At 37.9% G+C, this 13154-nt stretch overlaps 1 long non-coding RNA gene across 1 annotated transcript in view; it reads left to right on the forward strand.

Annotated features, from left to right (window-relative positions):
• LOC132813753 (uncharacterized) overlaps positions 1-12741 on the forward strand; it is a 33839-nt gene extending 21098 nt beyond the window's left edge. Inside the window, exons 2-4 of the long non-coding RNA XR_009644161.1 lie at positions 5953-6022; positions 7071-7188; positions 11949-12741. This is a non-coding gene — a long non-coding RNA (uncharacterized LOC132813753). The remainder of the gene's footprint in view (positions 1-5952; positions 6023-7070; positions 7189-11948) is intronic.
• Positions 12742-13154: the final 413 nt, after the last annotated feature.

Below are 13154 nucleotides of genomic sequence, written 5' to 3' on the forward strand. Positions count from 1 at the left end.
ATTACTGACATGAATACTATTTTAGTTTGCAAGTTGTTTTGTTCTAAGAATAATTGGAAATGAATTGTGATTATGAATTGACCATTCAAAATGTACTTTGAAGAGAATAATTAGATATATTTTTGGAGGAAATTAGGGAAGGAAATAAATATGTATACATTGGTATTAATAGTTTTAAAATGTTTGGAAGTTGACTAGGATTATTTGATTGAGAGAGGCTGCATGATTATAAAGACTAATTCACCTTTTCCATTGCATTGTTGGTTTCACTAGAATCTGTTGTGGTCTAAGCTCTTGTTGTGTGCAATGGGCTGTCACTAATAGCTTCATTAACCTGCGAGTCTCAGATCAGGTTTCCTTTGTCTGTAAGTCAGTCTGTAAGTGCGCGACACACCTGCTTTTCTGAGGGGAAACAAAGACTCTTTTCAAAGGAAATAAGTGGCAGTTCACACACCATCGGCAGGGAAGGGTTTTTCTGAAGAATTTCATTGTCTATCTATAAACCGATGGTACCTGTGTTTGTCAGTTTGTGGAGGATTCAGCCCCTTTGTTCTCAGCTGTTTTATACAAGCAGTTGTTTCATTATGTCTTTGCCAGAATGTTGTTTACTTTCCCCTTTTACTGTGATTCTGCAGGTTAGAATATTCTGTGAATCAATAATGTTCAGTAACTGAACATGGAATAGTTTAGACTCTAATAGAGCAGGGCCTTGTTTTCAGCTCATTATTCATGTTTTTTATTTCCTGGTTGCGTACAATGTTACAGAAACAGGCTCTGAGCAATGTTTCCATTCACTTGTGTTGGAGTCACTGACAGCCACGTGGTCAGTCAGTTTCAGGCTGAGGGATCAGTTTCTCTGTCCTATTAGATGGTGGTCACTTGCTCAGTTTCCGAAGGCTCACCTCAGCATCAGTCCGTCAGCTGCTGAAACCCTGCATCCAGCATTTGTTCCCTCTCACCATGACTATTCCAATACAGTCTCAGCTTGTCTCCCACATTCTACCTCCATTACCTCATGATCACCTCAGATTCTCCTGTCTGTGTCCTTGCAGCAAGTTGTGTCAGACACTACCTCAGTTTTAACCTGATCTACATTATGTTCAGAAAGATATTTTCAAAATTTGGTTCACTGCTTTTAAACCTACCCGTGCCTTCACCCTGTCCTCCCTGTGTAATTCCACACCTCCCTGGGGTATCTGCACTTATCCAATTCCAGCTGTGTGAGGGTTTCTTACTTTGTTCTCCTCCCTGTTGGGGGCTTTAGTTTCAGTTGCCTTGAACCTAAACTTGGTCATTCTCTTCCCCCATTCCCTTCAACGCTCCTTAATTCTCCCTGTTTGATCAAGGTTTTGGTTCCCACCCTTTGTAGCTCGGGAACAGTCCTGTGGTATCATTGCTGAACTGTTAATGCAGAGACCCAGTGAATATTCTGGGGTCCCTCATTCGAATCCCACCACGACAGATGTGGAACTTGAATTTAATAATCATCTAGAATTATGAGTCTATTGATGAAATTATTCTCGATTGTCAGGAAAAACCCATCTGGATCACTGGTGTCCTTTAGGGAAGGAAGCTGCCATCCTGACCTGGTCTGGCCTACATGTGACTCCTGACCCACAGCAATGTGGTTGGCCCTTACCTGCTCTCTGGGGAATAATGTTGCCCACAGCCAGTGGCACTTACATCCCAGTGAATGAATTTGAAACAAAGCTCTCAGTCCGGGGATCATGTGAGAGAGAAGCAGAAGGTGACCATTCGGCCCCTCGAGCCCAACCATTCAATAAGACCAGGCCTGATCTGTTAGTGATTTGTATTCCATCTTCCGCCAACGTCCCTTAACAAGAATCTATCAATTTGTGTCTTAAAATACTCAGTGAGCCCACCTTCTGGGGCAGAGAGTTCCAAATTTGCACAGCCCTCTGATGGGAAACAAATATCATCATCGCTGTCCTGAAAGGGTGAACCCAATTTTAAAGCAGTTCCCTCTAGTTCAGGAATGACCCACAAGTGGAAACATCCTTTCCACATCCACCTTATCAAACCATTCAGGATGTTAGATACTTCAGTCATGTCACCCCTCACTCTCCCAAACTCTAACTGTAACAAACCTATCCTGTCCAACCGATCCACATTTTATTTCTGTCACGCCGGGTGTGAGTGGGGTTGAAATGTTATGTTATGTTTATTATGCAGTGAATGTGTTGCTTCACTGTGTGGGGTCTAAGAGTCAACATGAGCCATACTAGCTTCCCTGTCTCGCTGTATTACATATATCTTACATCACTGTCGTGTTTCCATCCCTCCCTACCTCATCGAACTAAAAAGAATGACAGAGATCGAGAAAAGTCGTTAGAAAATTTGTTGTTGCATAAAAGGTATTTGGTCTGTTTGTACAGATTGCATTGTAATTGTAGTAACCAGTTAATTAAAAGTTACTGACAAAATATTTTAAGAGGATCTACGGTTGGTGGTGGAAATGCTGCTGGTTCATATAAGAGAGGGCTGGGGTGAATACTGTACTTGGTTTTGATGAGAAAGTTGAGCAATGTCAGATTCTTTTATCTTTTTCAATAAGGGGCAGAGATTGCAGCTAGGACAGTGTGGAGCTGTTTTGATCTTGCAGACATTATAATAATATTTATTTGATGTGATGTGGGTGTTACTGGCTGGGCCCAGCATTTATTGCCCGTCCCTAGTTGCCCTTGAGACATTGGTGGTGAGCTGTCTTCTTGAGCCGCTGCATTCTACCTGCTGTGGGTATACAGCACAAAACTGTGAGGAAAGGCTGAGGCACTTGGGTCTGTTCTCATTGGAGAAAAGAAGGTTTGGGGAGATTTGATAGAGGTGTACAAGATGATTAGGGGTTTAGATAGGGTTGACAGTGAGAACCTTTTTCCGCTAATGGAGTCAGCTGTTACTAGGGGACTCAGCTTTAAATTAAGGGGTGGTAGGTATAGGACAGATGTTAGGGGTAGATTCTTTACTCAGTGGGTTGTGAGTTCATGGAATGCCCTGCCAGTAGCAGTGGTGGACTCTCCCTCTTTATGGTCATTTAAGCGGGCATTGGATAAGCATATGGAGGTTATTGGGCGAGTGTAGGTTAGGTAGGCTTTGGTAGGCGCAACATCAAGGGCCGAAGGGCCTGTACTGTGCTGTATTTTTCTATGTTCTATGTAATACCTTGGGGTGGGGATTTCCAGGATTTTGACGCAGCGACAGTGAAGGAACAGCTATATATTTCCAATTCAGGGTGATGAGTACCTTATCGGGGAACTTGAAGATAGTTGTCTTTCCATCTAGCTAGTTTTCACATCAATATTTCAGTTCTTTCCAACATATTACTCTTGTAGCCACCGTGTTTATGTGCTGACACCAATTCAGTTTCTGATCAATGATTATTCCCAGGATGTTGATCGTGGGTGTTCAATGATGGCAATACCAGCGAATGTCAAGGGATGGTGGTTAGATTATTTCTTATATGTGATGATCATTGCCTGCATTTGTGTGGGATGTATGTTACTTGCCCCTTGTCAGCCCAAACCTGGATATTGTCCAGATCTTGTTGTACTTGGACTTGGACTGTTTCAGTAGCTGCGGAGGGAATTAATTATTAACGTTCAATAACCATGGAATTATGCAAATTCCTTTTTCTATCAAATGTCATGGACTGTATCTTGTGGTCACTCTGATATTCACTTTGGTTATCTCCTTACTGTCTTCCTGATTCAGACACAAATGTTGGATCATCGATCAGGATAAAATTACATCAATTTCTCCTTCTTCACGGTGCACTGATAGATTTTGGAAATCTAAGTGTTGCTAACATCTAATTATTTTTCCGTTCAGTCGGGGGTATATTTATGCTCAGTAAATGCAATAATGGCTCAGTACATGAAGTAATGTGAAGATATGGCAGTGTACAAACTCACAATGATTGTGAATATCAATTTTTATTTTAACCATATAAACACAGTTGAATTGTTTTAATTATATTTGACTTCAATGCTCACATTCATTGTATTTCTGATCACAATAAGAGTGAACTATTTCTTGTGACAAAATTATTTAAAATTCATGTCACTTTTTATAGACGCAAAATCGAATCAACACCCGTTTGTTCAGTCCTTTACCCATCGCAGTCAAGTTTGAATTGTACAATGCTAGCTTGGTACAGCACGGAAACAGGCCATTCAGGCAGCCCGGCCAGGTTCCCTAAACTAAACTAGCCCCATTTTCCTGTGTTTGTTCCATATTCTTCTGGACGTTTTCTATCCATGTAACTGTCCAAAAGTCTTTTAGATGTTATAATTGTACCAGCCAACGCCTTTCCTCTCACATCTCATTCCGTGTGAGCCAAACACACTTTGTGAAAAAAGTTGCCCCTCAGATCCCTTTTAAATCGTTTCCCCTTACCTTAAATGTAATTTACACTGTAGAATCTTTATGACTGCAAAGTTATTAAAAGTTGAGAGGTACTTAGAAGCAGCATAATAACATTCATAGTTTAGTCAGTGAACGGAAGCAAATAAATTCAAGATATTGTGAACATTACAATGAACAACGGATACAAGTTGAGAAAATGTTGGATTGAAAAATAATTCAGTAGACACTTAGATATTTTCTAATCAACTCTGATGTGCTTTGACACATCTCTGTTGAAGTTTAGAATTGAATCCATACCTCCTGGTCTTTCAGTACAGACATGACCAGAGCCCTACATAATGTTCCTATGCAAGAAGGGCAGGACTATAATCATAGCTGCAAATGTGTTGCTGGTCAAAGCACAGCAGGCCAGGCAGCATCTCAGGAATAGAGAATTCGACGTTTCGAGCATAAGCCCTTCATCAGGAATAAGAGAGAGAGAGCCAAGCACTCACGATGGTTACTCACAGGGAAAACTGCTCGAATATTTATTGTGATAATCAGACCGGGTTGTATTCGACAATTCCAGTGTGTAATGGACTGATAAAAGGAATTAGTAATTCATAAAAATGTTGGAACGAAGCGACAATGATCTTAAACAGATATAAATCTCATGATAATCAAGTAATTAAATATGTTTGAAGCAGTCATTTATGTACTCAAAATTAAACTGCTTTGTAATGCTCATGACTTGGAAGTAAAGCATTAGTCATTCAATGTGACTATTAATCGAAAGATAATTTCCCTCATTTTCACAAAATTGTGATTTCTAAGAATTCAAGATTTATTGTAAAAGAATAGAGCAAACATTTGTTAATTCTGGTTTGTATACACAAGAAACACGTGAAATTAATACAATGTTTAACATGAAAAATACTTAGCTCTTATTGTAATAATTAGAAATATAGAAATGTTAGCATTGAAATGAAATACAATTAATACAAGGACGCAAAAAACTGTGGATACTGGAAATCAGACACAAAAATAGCTGATAACAAATTTAAGAATGATGAGAAAACCTTACTGCAATGTAATTGTACAATATGTTGGAAAGAACTGAAATATTGATGTGAAAACTAGTTAGTCATCTCTTAATTGATAAGACTGATTAATGATCATTTAATTAAAATGAGAATTCAAATGAAAGAGAATGTGATAGTTACTATGAGTGTTGGGTGAGAAAACTTTGCTTGATTGCAGGTGTGTTGACCTGAAACGAGTGTAAATATTTCATCATGATACTGGCACTAAGAAATAATAGATTCAACTCTCATGATGGTGTGATAATTGAAATTACAATTAAAGAATAATTAATGTTGGAACTAAACACTTAAAACGATTCAATATTTTCACAGCAGTTTGTACTAGATATTCAATAAGATCAGTAAACTGAGAATTAAAATATTGGGTTAATTTCAAAACAAAAATCACACCTTCAGAGATTATTCATCAGAATAGTTTTGTCATTGAAAGAAACCTCATTTATTCAAGAATTCTGCATTTTCCTTATTTTCTGTCTTTTTCCCACAGGGATCTGCACTGGAACCCTTCTGTTTGCGGGACAAATATATATAAGTGACATGGATTAAAATCTAATTTGGTGAGTTAATAAATTTGCAGATGATACAAAGTTCAGTGCAGCTGTGGATAATGTAGAGGGTTGTCAAAGAATGAAGCAGGAAAAAGATAAATTGCAGATATGGGCAGAGAAATTAAAGGCAAAGTTTAATCCATACAACTGTGAGGTGTTTCACTTTGGGAGCTCAAATATTAAGGAAAAGTAGGTAATGGCAGGACCCTGAACAGCTTTGTTGTTCAAAGGGATCTTGGCGTTCAAGACCATGGCTCCCTGAAAGTGACCATGCAAGTAGATAGGGTGGTCAGGAAGGCAAATGGCATGCTTGCCTTTATTGGTCAGGGAACTGATTACAAGAGTCAGGATGTCATGTTGCAACTTTATAAGACTTTGGTTAAGGCATACTTAAAGTATTGTATTCACTCCTATTCGCCACATTATAGGACGGGTATGGTGGCTTTGGAGAGGGTACAGAGGGCATTTACCAGGATGCTGCCTGGATTTGGAGACGTGAGAAAAACTCAGGTTGCTTTTTTGTGGAGTAGCGGAGGATGGAGGAAGAATTGATGCAAGTCTATTCAATCAGGAGATACGTAAATAGGGTTGACAGTCAAAATGGTTTTCCCAGAGTTGAAACGCCAAAAGTATGTGAGATGCGTTTAAGGTTAGGGACGACAGTTCAAGGGGCATGTGAGGGGCAATTTGTTTTTTACAAAGGGAGTGATAGGTGTCTGGAATGAACTTCCAGGGTTGGTGGTAGAGGCAGATACATTAGGGCTTTTTAAATGTTAATTTAGATAATTTGGAAGGATATGGACCAAGGGTAGACCGAAGGGGTGAGTTTATTTTGCATGATGTTCCGCACAACATTATGGGCCAAAGGGCCCATTCCTGTGTTGCACAGATCTTTGAGAGAAAACTCATGTCTAACACATATGACATTTAATCTAATCAATATTTAGTCACTGGTATCAAAAATAGGAATAAAATAAGTAGAGAATGAACTTGACTCTAATCTAAAGATATATTTTATCATTTGGTATTGCTTTGGTATTTTTTTCTGAATTATCAGATTTGATGGAGATGTGTTGAAAATGTTTGCAGTTACTGATCTGCTGAACCAAAATGACTCCTTTTAAACTGATGATTGGACTAGAAACCTTTGAGAAAACTTGAAAATATTCGGTAAGGTGAGATGCACATCATAATTTAATCCTATATTTCTTATTGACAATACTCCAATAAAACTTTTTTTTTACGTCTATACCAAAAAGAGCGATTTTCCATCCCATGCTCATTGGAAATATCTGAATGCCACTCACTTCAACAATCAAAGTAACCATAGCCTCATCGATTCAGAGATATCGAATGACATTTCACCAATAATTACTGTTTATTTTAGAACATTGTATATTCAAACAGCAATGTGAGATTTCTCTTTAATATTCAGTTCACTGACAGCATATTAATAATTTAGTTATTGCTAATATCTAATAACTGATCAATCCAGTAAGGGATATAAAAGTGGAATTATGGCTCAGTACATCAACTGATGGAAAGATATTGCAGTGTTCACTCTCCCAATTATTGTGAATATTGATGTATATTTTGATTTGATTTGATTACATTTTTCTTCAACGTGAAGGCTTATTGTATTTCTGATCTCAGCAAGGGTTAAATATTTTAAAGCTAAAAATATTCAAATTTGTGACTTTTTTTTGTAAACACGAGAAAAAAACGTACATGTGTTTGTTCTTCCCTTTATCAATCAGAGTACATTTTGAATTGTTGGAAGTTGTACATTTGTGTAAGGAAGGGGAGCTGCCTGCAGCTGAATAGTCACAGTGAATAATTTTTGTTTTGGTGATTCCACCTGGTGCTAAGCATTCTAATTATCTTTTCATTATCAGAAAAATTGCTTTAAACATATTCAGCAGTTGTATTTTTCATGAATTTACAATAAGCGCCTGATATGTCTATTTATTTGTCCTTCAATTGTCACGATAGTAATTTTTACATAAGAGCCTATATACTTAGTACCATCATTATTGTGAATTACCATTTCATTCTCAGTCCATTGCATAGAAACAGTCGAATTAATTCCCAGCCCAATTATAGGAGTGGACACTGGTTAGTTTTCATTTGCGTAATCACAATTAATTATAATCCCACCCTTCCTTGGTGGGAACATAATGAAAGGAACCTGTGGAACTCCAGTAGAGTGTCTCCCACGAGACCAGGAAGTGTGCGTTGAGTTCCCATCTTCAACAGAGATGCACCAAAACAGCTTAGAATGGTGATTAGAAAATATCTAAGCAGAGTTTGAATTGCTTTTCAATCCAATTTTGGATTTGCTCTGTCTGTTGTTCATTCCAATAATCACAGATTCGGCAATTTATTATCTTCAGTCATTAATAAATGTATGTATCACATTACATTGTCTCTAAATTTTAGATTTGAGGACACTGTAGTTTTTCAAATTTAAAATATCTAACTAATGACATTCATTTTATTTAATCAAAATACCTTACAACTTCCACTTATCTCACTTTGTGTATGATGGCTTCAATGCATTTTGCTAAGCAATTCTACTCAACATAAAGATTTTGTTGACTTTGAATAGTATCTTTAGCACTCGCTTATCAATCTATTCCTAAATCAAAGAATCATAGAGTCATAGAAACCATACAGTGTTGAAACAGGATACTTGGCTCAACAAGTCCACACTGACCCACTGAAGAGTAACCCACCCAGACAGACACATTCCCTTACTCTATTACTCGACATTTCTCCTGACTAATGCACCTAACCTACATATCCGTGAACACTATGGGCAATTTGGCATGGCCAACTCACCTAACCTGTAGACTTGGATACTATGACAATGTTATTGAAATCAATGCTCACACAAAACACTATTCATAAAGCCAGACAATGGTCTCATGATCATTTAATTACTGTTCAGTGGAATAATCTGAGTAACTGTCTTATTGTTCCTGAGATCAATCACCACAGTAAGCATCTGATTATCATTCCCTCCAGTAAATACAATGAGTGTGTTCTGAAATTTCTGTTCTGTAATTATCCAAGATACGTATTGCGTACAGCAGTGTTTATTCTTCATTACGAGTGGCCAAGGATTCCAACAGCCATTGATCTTGATCTTATTGTTACTGAGTGCAGTAACCACAGTAAACATTTGGTTATAATTCTTGCCAATAAATACAAGAGCTATCCTCTTACTTTTCAGCCCAGCAATTACACATGATACTTGTTACTCAAAGTAGTATTTATTCTTTATTACGATTGGCCAAGAGCGCTAACAGCAAGACTTGTCAATAGTCCTGGTTTGTACATGTTTTCAAACAGGTTTTCAGTCTAATCATTTCAAAAAAAAGAATCATTTGACTTAGTCCAAATGTAGATGTAAACATTTTCGGATCATTTCCATTCAAAGTATTTATTTGCTTATTTGGACCAATCTTGAATTTGCTTCTGTAAATTCAATTTACTGTGTTTTCCATTCATGGAAGGACTCGTTTACTGGTCCTCATTTGCATCTTAAATCTGATGCAAATTTGAAATACTGATTACAGTGAAGATTATATGAATTGTGGACGGCATGGTGGCACTGCTGCCTCACAGCGCCAGGGACCCTGGTTCAATTTCCACCTCAGGCAACTGTCTGTGTGAAATTTGCACATCCCCCTCCGTGTCTGTGTGGGTTTCTTCCGGGTGCTCCGGTTTCCTCCCGCAGTCCAAAAAATGTACAGGTTAGGTGAATTGACCATATTGAAGGGGTAAATGTAGGGAAATGAGTCTGGGTGGGTTGCTCTTCGGAGGGTCAGTGTGGACTTGTTGAGCCAAAGGGCCCGTTTCCACACTGTAAGTAATCTAATCTAATCTAATCTATAAATGTGTGATCTCCAAAAGAAAGCCATGGAAGGCAAGATAGAATTCTTGAACAGCCTGTATATTTGAATGAAAAAAACAATTCCTTCCAAAAAACAAAGTTAAATAATCACACAAAACCAGGTTATAGTCCAACAGGTTTATTTGGAAGCGCTAGCTTTCGGAGTGCTGCTCCTTCAACCAACTGATGAAGGAGCAGCGCTCCGAAAGCTAGTTCTTCAAAATAAACCTGTTGGTTCATAACCTGGTGGTGCTTGATTTTTTTAACTTTGTACAGCCCAATCCAACACTGGCCCCACCAAATCATTCCAAAAACACTCTACATATGTACCTTTTAACAATTCAACAATCCTGCAACAGGACTACAATTCTCAGTTTATCTATTTTAATAAATATCTAATCAATATCTAACAAATACTGGAAAACATAAATCATTTTATCTGTTAAAACACAAAATTTAATTATCAATTCATTGTTATCACGGTATGTGAACTATATTTTCACTCTCCAGTGATGTGAAGTGACCCTTGGACAGACATTATACATTCTAAATTCACCTACAGCCAGATAAATCGGGACAAACACAAAATTAATCAAACTAAGTCAAACAGCAGCGAGAATCAATCAGTTCCAGGATGACCCAAATTTTCTTACACCTTGACTTCCAGCCAATGGCTGAGCATTATATATCTCTCTTGAAAATGTCAACAATGAAGGGTTTTGGCACCAACACATTGAATGCTTTGAATCCAGCTAATAACCACATGTAGATATTTGTCATAAAGTTATTAATCATTAGGTGGCACGGTGGCACAGTGGTTAGCACTGCTGCCTCACAGTACCAGAGACCTGGGTTCAGTGCCCACCTCAGGTGACTGTCTGTGTGGAGTTTGCACATTCTCCCCGTGTCTGCGTGGGTGTGCTCCAGTTTCCTCCTACAGTCCAAAAATGTGCAGGTTAGGTGAATTGGCCATGTTAAATTGCCCGTAGTGTTAGGTGAAGGAGTAAATGTAAGGGAATGGGTCTGGGTGGGTTGGGCTTCAGTAGGTCCGTGTGGACATGTTGGGCCAAAGGGCCTGTTTCCACACTGTAAGTAATCTAATCATTTTCCAAATCATGGAAAATATATCAAAGGTCTTGAACTCAAAGTAATCACTGCAGATAAAGCCATAAGATGGTCTTCAAGGCCACCTGATAATTGTTCAGTGAAAAACCTTTTGTCAGTTTCATATTGTTCTCAGGATAAGTAAACACATCAGACATCACGCTATCACATCATCCCAAAGATATGCAATAGATACCTTCTTATAATTTACACACAACATGTTCCCATGCCAATAATCATACTTCATTATTTGTGACTGAGGATGCTGATAGTAACATGTATTGAGATGAAGGAATTCCTAAATATAGGCGAGTTTTCTGATAAGTTCCCTCCAGTCATCATGTTAAGAAAATGTAATTGTGGCTAAGTACATTGTGAACAGATCCCCATTAAACCTTTTCACGTGTTTACTCAGAGACAAGATTGAAACATTTCCTCTATAAATGCTGTTGACTGTATTTCGCTATAATAACCATGTTCCTTATCGATTTATTTTCTTTGTAATGCTGACACAAATGTCTGAATATTGGTGACATGGAAAATTGAATGGATTATATATTGTATTTCTACAGACGAAAAGCTGAGACAGCAAGTACAGATTGCAGGAGTATCTGAGAATGTTGAATGACAAAACTTTTCTGATCAATAATCACTGCATATTGAATGTATTTTCCAAACCATCATGCCAGCATTCTAGTTCTCAGCTCACTGATACTAATTACTGTGTCATCGATATCAGAGCAAACTCGTTTGGAAATATTGAATCATTTAATGTGTCAGCGTTCTAAAATAAATTACCAATTCATTGTTAGACCAACATCACACAATAATTCTGTTTAAGTTTAATAACAAGTATCATGAGTTTCACATTTCAATTTGAGCCATTACTTCTTCATACCAATTTTACAAAGGAAAATGGATCTTTTTTTCCAGGTCAACACATCCATGAACTAAGCAATGATTCCTCATCCAACACTCACAGGAACTATCTGATGCCTTCTCATTTGAATGTTCACAGAAATCATTGGATTAATATTCGGCATGACAAATGAAGATACATCTAATTGTTTTAGACTCCAATAATTAATGTTCATTTCTACATGTTACAGATAGCAATATGAAGTTTCTAATTATTTTAAGTTCGCAGTGACCTGTTTTGAGACAAATTTTTCCTTATATCTAATATTTAATCATTGTTGAAATCCAGTATATTTGGCTTTAAGTGTGGAATTAAGTCTCAGTGACGTAGGCATATTGCACGGTATTGTTCCCTAATGGTAGCGAATGCAGATTTGTATTTTAATACTGAAATCCTGGTTGATTCGCTGTTGTAGGGGTGCCCCGCCCCATCTGGAATAGAATGGCCTATGTTGGCTCATACAAAATGTCTGACAAACAAAAAGACGCAACCTGCCCTAGAATTAAAACACAAGATGGCGGAGGAGAGATAAACTAACAGTCTGTTCCAATCTTGATGAAAGAAAATAATATTTTGTAAAATCCCACTCCAACTCCATCAGTATGCCAGTCCAGACAGTAATATTCCAGACAGTAATAAGAACATGCCAGATACAGAAAACGACCAACCCTGACCTTCATTAACGAAAGAATAATTGTCCCAGTGAATGAATAAACACCAGCTGCAGGATACAGCCCAGTTAAATGTCACAGCAGCTATCAGGGCAACTCACAGGGTTCATTTGTCAAAAACAGTTACTATTTTAAAGTTGCTCAGAACATTAAGAAAGAACTTCTAATTGCAGATTCTTGAGAATTGTGGACAAGGCAGAGTGCGAGGCTGGAAGGAGTGTAATAATTAACTTTGTAAACTGAAGAAATAAGATACATTGAGAGATACCAATGCCGGAACATTGGTATCATGAAACATCATGAAACAATAGGAAGCTGGGGCTATCCATAACAATGTCCATCTGAGATTAGGTGTTCTACAGGATCAGGTGTCTGTGTAAGGAGGGAAAGACTGTAACCACATTGCATGTGGCCATTGTAATACAGCAAGTATGTACAATTGCTGCTTTCACTGTACACGTTACAGTGTGTCATGGACCTACATTCTGAGATTGGCCTTGGGGGATGATCCCTGCAAGGCATTCAAAAAAGTTCCCCCACAATAGGCTA

Source organism: Hemiscyllium ocellatum, unplaced genomic scaffold, assembly GCF_020745735.1.
Source record: "Hemiscyllium ocellatum isolate sHemOce1 unplaced genomic scaffold, sHemOce1.pat.X.cur. scaffold_460_pat_ctg1, whole genome shotgun sequence".
Classification (NCBI taxonomy): domain Eukaryota; kingdom Metazoa; phylum Chordata; class Chondrichthyes; order Orectolobiformes; family Hemiscylliidae; genus Hemiscyllium; species Hemiscyllium ocellatum.